The sequence below is a fragment of the Rattus norvegicus genome, chromosome 4 (genome assembly GCF_021556685.1).
Source record: "Rattus norvegicus strain SHRSP/BbbUtx chromosome 4, alternate assembly SHRSP_T2T, whole genome shotgun sequence".
NCBI classification, from domain to species: domain Eukaryota; kingdom Metazoa; phylum Chordata; class Mammalia; order Rodentia; family Muridae; genus Rattus; species Rattus norvegicus.
In genome coordinates, this window is record NC_141537.1 from 166,921,122 (window position 1) to 166,928,771 (window position 7,650).

The window sequence follows — 7,650 nt, forward strand, 5'->3', positions numbered from 1 at the left end:
ATTCTCCCACCAAAGCAAACACGGAATATCCAAACACACCAGAAAAGCAAGATCTAGTTTCAAAATCATATTTGATCATGATGCTGGAGGACTTCAAGAAAGACGTGAAGAACTCCCTTAGAGAACAAGTAGAAGCCTACAGAGAGGAATCGCAAAAATCCCTAAAAGAATTCCAGGAAAACATAAATAAACAAGTAGATGCCCATAGAGAGGAGTCACAAAAATCCCTGAAAGAATTCCAGGAAAACACACTCAAACAGTTGAAGGAATTGAAAATAGAAATAGAAGCAATCAAGAAATAACACATGGAAACAACCCTGGATATAGAAAACCAAAAGAAGAGATAAGGAGCTGTAGATACGAGCTTCACCAAGAAAATACAAGAAGTGGAAGAGAGAATCTCAGGAGCAGAAGTTTCCATAGAAATCATCGACTCAACTGTCAAAGATAATGTAAAGCGGAAAAAGCTACTGGTCCAAAACATACAGGAAATCCAGGACTCAATGAGAAGATCAAACATAAGGATAATAGGTATAGAAGAGAGTGAAGACTCCCAGCTCAAAGGACCAGTAAATATCTTCCACAAAATCATAGAAGAAAACTTCCCTAACCTAAAGAAAGAGATACCCATAAGCATACAAGAAGCCTACAGAACTCCAAGTAGATTGGACCAGAAAAAGGAACTCCTCCCGTCACATAATAGTCAAAACACCAAACGCACAAAATAAAGAAAGAATATTAAAAGCAGTAAGGGAAAAAGGTCAACTAACATATAAAGGCAGAACTATCAGAATCATACCAGACTTTTCGCCAGAAACTATGAAAGCCAGAAGATCCTGGACAGATGTCATACAGACCCTAACAGAACACAAATGCCAGCCCAGGTTACTGTATCCTGCAAAACTCTCAATTAACATAGACAGAGAAACCAAGAAATATCATGACAAAACCAAATTTACACAATATCTTTCTACAAATCCAGCACTACAAAGGATAATAAATGGTAAAGCCCAACATGAGGAGGCAAGCTATACCCTAGTAGAAGCAAGAAACTAATCGTCTTGGCAACAAAACAAAGAGAAGAAAACCACACAAACATAACCTCATATCCAAATATGAATATAACGGGAAGCAGTAATCACTATTCCTTAATATCTCTCAATATCAATGGCCTCAACTCCCCAATAAAAAGACATAGATTAACAAACTGGATACGCAACGAGGACCCTGCATTCTGCTGCCTACAGGAAACACACCTCAGAGACAAAGATAGACACTACCTCAGAGTGAAAGGCTGGAAAACAACTTTCCAAGCAAATAGTCAGAAGAAGCAAGCTGGAGTAGCCATTCTAATATCAAATAAAATCAATTTCAACTAAAAGTCATCAAAAAAGATAAGGAAGGACACTTCATCAAAGGAAAAATCCACCAAGATGAACTCTCAACCCTAAATATCTATGCCCCAAATAAAAGGGCACCTACATACATAAAAGAAACCTTACTAAAGCTCAAAACACACATTGCGTCTCACTCAATAATAGTAGGAGATTTCAACACCCCACTCTCATCAATGGACAGATCATGGAAACAGAAATTAAAAAGAGACGTACACAGACAAAGAGAAGTCATGAGCCAAATGGACTTAACAGATATTTATAGAACATTCTATCCTAAAGCAAAAGGATATACCTTCTTCTCAGCTCCTCATGGTTCTTTCTCCAAAATTGGCCATATAATTGGTCAAAAATGGGCCTCAACAGTTACAGAAAGATAGAAATAACCCCATGCGTGCTATCAGACCACCACGGCCTAAAGCTGGTCTTCAGTAACAATAAGGGAAGAACGCCCACATATACATGGAAGTTGAACAATGTTCTACTCAATGACAACCTGGTCAAGGAAGAAATAAAGAAAGAAATTAAAGACTTATTAGAATTTAATGAAAATGAAGGTACAACATACCCAAACTTATGGGACACAATGAAAGCTGTGCTAAGAGGAAAACTCATAGCGCTGAGTGCCTGCAGAAAGAAACAGGAGAGAGCACATGTCACCAGTTTAACAGCACACCTAAAGGCTCTAGAACAAAAAGAAATAAATACACACATGAGGAGTAGAAGGCAGTAAATAATCAAACTCAGAGCTGAAATAAACCAAGAAGAAACAAAAAGGGCCATAGAAAGAATCAACAGAACCAAAACTTTGTTCTTTGAGAAAATCAACAAGATAGAAAAACCCTTAGCCAGACTAAAGAGAGGACACAGAGAGTTTGTCCAAATTAACAAAATCAGAAATGAAAAAGGAGACATGACTACAGATTCAGAGGAAATTCAAAAAATCATCAGATCTTACTACAAAAGCCTATATTCAACAAAACTTGAAAATCTGCAGAAAATGACAATTAACTAGACAGATACCAGGTACCGAAGTTAAATCAGGAACAGAAAAATCATTTAAAAAACCCCATAACTCCTAAGGAAATAGAAGCAGTCATTAAAGGTCTCCCAACCAAAAAGAGCCCAGGTCCAGATGGGTTTAGTGCAGAATTCTATCAGACCTTCATAGAAGACCTCATACCAATAGTATCCAAACTATTCCACAAATTTGAAACAGATGGAGTACTACGGAATTCCTTCTATGAAGCCACAATTACTTTTATAACTAAATCACACAAAGACCCAACAAAGAAAGAGAACTTCAGAACAATTTCTCTTATGAATATCGATAAAAAAATACTCAATAAAATTCTGGCAAACTGAGTCCAAGAGCACATCAAAACAATCATCCACCATGATCAAGTAGGCTTCATCCCACGTATGCAGAGATGCTTTAATATATGGAAAACCATCAACGTGATCCATTATATAAACAAACTAAAAGAACAAAACCACATGATCATTTCATTAGATGGTGAAAAAGCATTTGACAAATTTCAACAACCATTCATATAAAAGTCTTGGAAAGAATAGGAATTCAAGGCCCATACCTAAACATAGAAAAGGCCACATACAGCAAACCAGTTGCTAACATTAAAATAAATGGAGAGAAACTTGAAGCAATCCCACTAAAATCAGGGACTAGACAAGGCTGCCCACCTTCTCCCTACTTATTCAATATAGTTCTTGAAGTTCTAGTCAGAGCAATCGGACAACAAAAGAAGATCAAGAGGATAGAGATTGGAAAAGAAGAAGTCAAAATATCACTATTGGCATATGATATGATAGTATATTTGAGTGATCCCAAAAGTTCCACCAGAGAACTACTAAAGCTGATAAACAACTTCAGCAAAGTGGCTGGGTATAAAATTAACTCAAATAAATCAGTAGCCTTCCTCTACACAAAAGAGAAACAAGCCAAGAATGAAATTAGGGAAATGACACCCTTCATAATAGTCCCAAATAATATAAACTATTTCAGTGTGACCTTAACCAAGTGAGTGAAAGTCTGTATGATAAGAACTTCCAGTCTCTGAAGAAAGAAATTGATCTCAGAAGATGGAAAGGTCTCCCATGCTGATGGATTGCCAGGATTAATACAGTAAGAATGGCAATTTTACCAAAAGCAATCTACAGATTGAATGCAACCCCCATCACAATACCAATCCAGTTCTTCAGAGAGTTAGAGAGAACTATTTGCAAATTTATCTGGAGTAACAAAAAACCCAGGATAGCTAAAACTATCCTCAACTATAAAAGGACTTCCAGGGGAATCACTATCCCTGAACTCAAGCAGTATTACAGAATAATAGTGAGAAAAACTGTATGGTATTTGTACAGAGACAGACAGATAGAACAGTGGAATAGAATTGAATACCCTGAAATGAACCCACACACCTATGGTCACTTGATTTTGACAAAGGAGCCAAAACCATCCAATGGAAAAAAGATAGCATTTTCAGAAAATGGACCTGGTTCAACTGGAGGTCAGCAAGTAGAAGAATGCACATCGACCCATGCTTATTACCCTGTACAAAGCTTAAGTCCAAGTGGATCAAGGACCTCCACATCAAACCAGATACACTCAAACTAATAGAAGAAAAAGTGGGAAAGCATCTCAAACACATAGGCACTGGAGAAAATTTCCTGAACCAAATACCAATGGCTTATCCTCTAAGATCAAGAATTGACAAATGGGATCTCATAAAACTGCAAAGCTTCTGCAAGGCAAAGGACACTGTGGTTAGGACAAAACGGCAACCAACCGCTTGGGAAAAGATCTTTACCAATTCTACAACTGATAGAAGGCTTATATCCAAAATATACAAAAAACTCAAGAAGTTAGACCGCAGGGAGACAAATAACCCTATTAAAAAATGGGGTTCAGAGCTAAACAAAGAATTCACAGCTGAGGAATGCCCAATGGCTGAGAAACACCTAAAGAAATGTTCAACATCTTTAGTCATAAGGGAAATGCAAATCAAAACAACCCTAAGAAACCTTACACCAGTTAGAATGGCTAAGATGAAAAACTCAGGTGACAGCAGATGCTGGCGAGGATGTGGAGAAAGAGGAACACTCCTCCATTTTTGGTGGCATTTCAGACTGTTAAACCATTCTGGAAATCAGTCTGGAGTTTCCTCAGAAAATTGCACATTTAACTACCTGAGGACCCATCTATCCCCAGCTCTCTTGGGCATATACCCAAATGATGCCCCAACATATAACAAAGACACATGCACCACCATGTTCATAGCAGACTTATTTATAATAGCCAGAACCTGGGAAAAACCCAGATGTCCTTCAACAGAGGAATGGATACAGAAAATATGGTACATCTACACAATGGTATATTACTTAGCTGTCAAAAACAATGACTTTATGAAATTCATAAGCAAATGGACGGAACTGGAAATATCATCCGGAGTGAGGTAACCCAGTCACAGAAAAACACACATGGTATGTACTCATCGAAAAGTGGATATTAACCCAAATGCTCGAATTACCCTAATTTCACAGAACACATGTAACTCAAGAAGGATGACCAAAATGCGAATGCTTTACTCCTTCTTTAAAAGGGGAACAAGAATACCCTTAGTAGGGTATAGGGAGACAAAGGTCAAAACAGAGGCAGAAAAAACGCCCACTCAGAACCTGCCTAACATGCAGCCCACACATATACAGCCACCAAACTAGATAAGATGGATGAAGCAAAGAAGTGCAGACCTACAGGAACCAGCTGTATATCTTTCCTGATAGACACAGCCAGAATACAGCAAATACATAGGCAAATGCCATCATTTAACCACTGAACTAAGAATAGGACCCCCATTTAAGGAATCTTAGAAAGGACTGAAAGAGCTTGAAGGAGCTTAAGACCCCATATAAAGAACAATGACAAGCAACTAGAGCTTCCAGGGACTAAGCCACTACCCAAAGACTATAGATGGACTGACCCTGCTCCAACCTCATAGGCAGCAATGAATAGCCTAGTAAGAGCACCAGTGGAAGGGTGAGCCGTTGGTCCTGCCAGGACTGAACCCCCAGTGAACGTGATTGTTGGGGGAGGGTGGTAATGAGGGGAGGATGTGGAGGGGAACATCCATAGAGAAGGGGAGGAGGAGGGGTTAGCAGGATGTTGGCCCGGAAACTGGGAAAGGGAATATCAACCCAAATGTAAATAAGAAATATCCAAGTTAATAATGATGAAAAAAAGTAAAGAAAAGAAAGAAGACCAAAGTGTGGATGCTTCAATCCTTCTTAGAAGGGGAAGCAAAATACTCACAGGAGGATAAAAGGAGACAAAGTGTGGAGCAGAGACTTAAAGAAAGGCTATCCAGAGATTGCCACACCTGGGGATCAATCCCATATACAGAAACCAAACCCAGATACTATTTGGATGCCAAGAAGTGCTTGCTGACATGAGCCTGATATTGCCGTTGCCTGAGAGGCTATGCCAGAAACTGACCAATACAGATGGTCACATTCACAGCTATTCATTGAACTGAGGACCAGGTCCCTAATGGAGGAATTCAAGAATGGACTGAAGTGGCTGAATGGGTTTACAACCCATAGGAAGAACAATAATCAACCAACCAGACTCCACAGATCTCCCAGGGACTAAACCACCAACCGAAGAGTAGACATGGCGGGACTCATGTGTCTACCTGCATAGGTATCAGAGGATGGCCTTGTTGCTTATCAAAGGGAGGAGAGGCCCTTGGTCCTAGGGAGACTTGATGTCCCAGTGTAGGAAAATGCCAGGGCAGCAAGTTGCAAGTGGTGTATGAATGGGTGGAGTAGCACCCTTATAGAAGTATGCAGGAGGATGGGATAGGGGTTTTCCAGATGGGAAACCTTGAAATGTGATAACATTTGAAATGTAAATAAAAATAATATCCAATAAGAAAAAGGAAGAAAGATCTTTGGGAAGTAAAATTTCTCTGAGGGCTTGATAGCTCTCTTAGTCTGGCTTTCTATTTATATGAAGAAACACCTTGGTGAAAGTAACTTCAAGAGGAATGGGCTAGTTTTGTTTACATTTCCAATTAGAATCCATTACTGAAGGAAATCTGGACAGAAACACAAACCTGACAGGAACCACGGGGAAGAAGCTGATGCACAGGTCAAGGAATGTTGCCGATCATTGGTTTACTCCCCAAGGCTTGCTCAGCCTTCTTTATTAGACCACTAGCCCAAAGGTGGCACTCACAATCTAACTGTCCCCCACACATAAATATCTAGTTAGGAAAATATTTACCAGCTTACACATAGCCAGATCTTATTAAGGCACTTCAGAATTGAGGTTCTTTCCTGTGATAGGCTTTGTGTCAAATGTTCATAAAACTACTGAACACAATAGTGGTTGAAGAGATGTGCATATTAGATACAACTCTTAAACCAAAGAAACATGTTATTAAATGAAAATCAAAGTACAAAGCAGGATCCACGTAGGTTTCCAAAGCAGCACAGTCTATTGCCTCTACACATACTTGTTTACCACAACTACATGGTAGCATCCTATTGCTGAAGACACAACACACTGTGACACCACCACAAAGAGATTTGCTCTCGAATCAGTCAGGAAACATTTGTCATTTGACTAGCTTTCAAAAGAACAGGAGGTACAAGGCAGTCTTCTGGGAAGAGAAAGGTTATCAAGGGCTTTACTCCTATCATGCCTAGCTACATATATGCTCAGCAAGACATGACAAGTGGTATGATTGTTAGAGGATAACTAATTGCTTTCTTACTGAATTTGAAGCATTTACTATATGAGGGGTATCATGTTTTAAATTATAATTAAATTAAAAGCTCATGACTGGAGAGATCATGGACCCTATAGAGGAATCTTCTATAATCTTCTGTTATATGATCATATATGATCATGTGGGAAAATTCCATTACTAATATTCATGTTTATTACCTAGACCTAGATAGAGTTTCAGTGCTGTGTTGTGAAGACACCGGGATCAAGCACCTCTTATAAAGAACAACATTCAATTGGTATAGGCTTACAGTTTCAGAGGTTCAATTTCTTATCAAAGCAGGAACATGGAAACATCCAGGCAGATGGGGACTGGAGGAGGAGCCAAAAGTTCTATATCTTGATCAATAGACAGACGGGAGAGGATTGGCTTCCACATGGCTGTGGAAAGGGTCTCAAAGCCTTCCTCCACTGTGATAAACTTGCTCCAACCAGGGAACATATTCT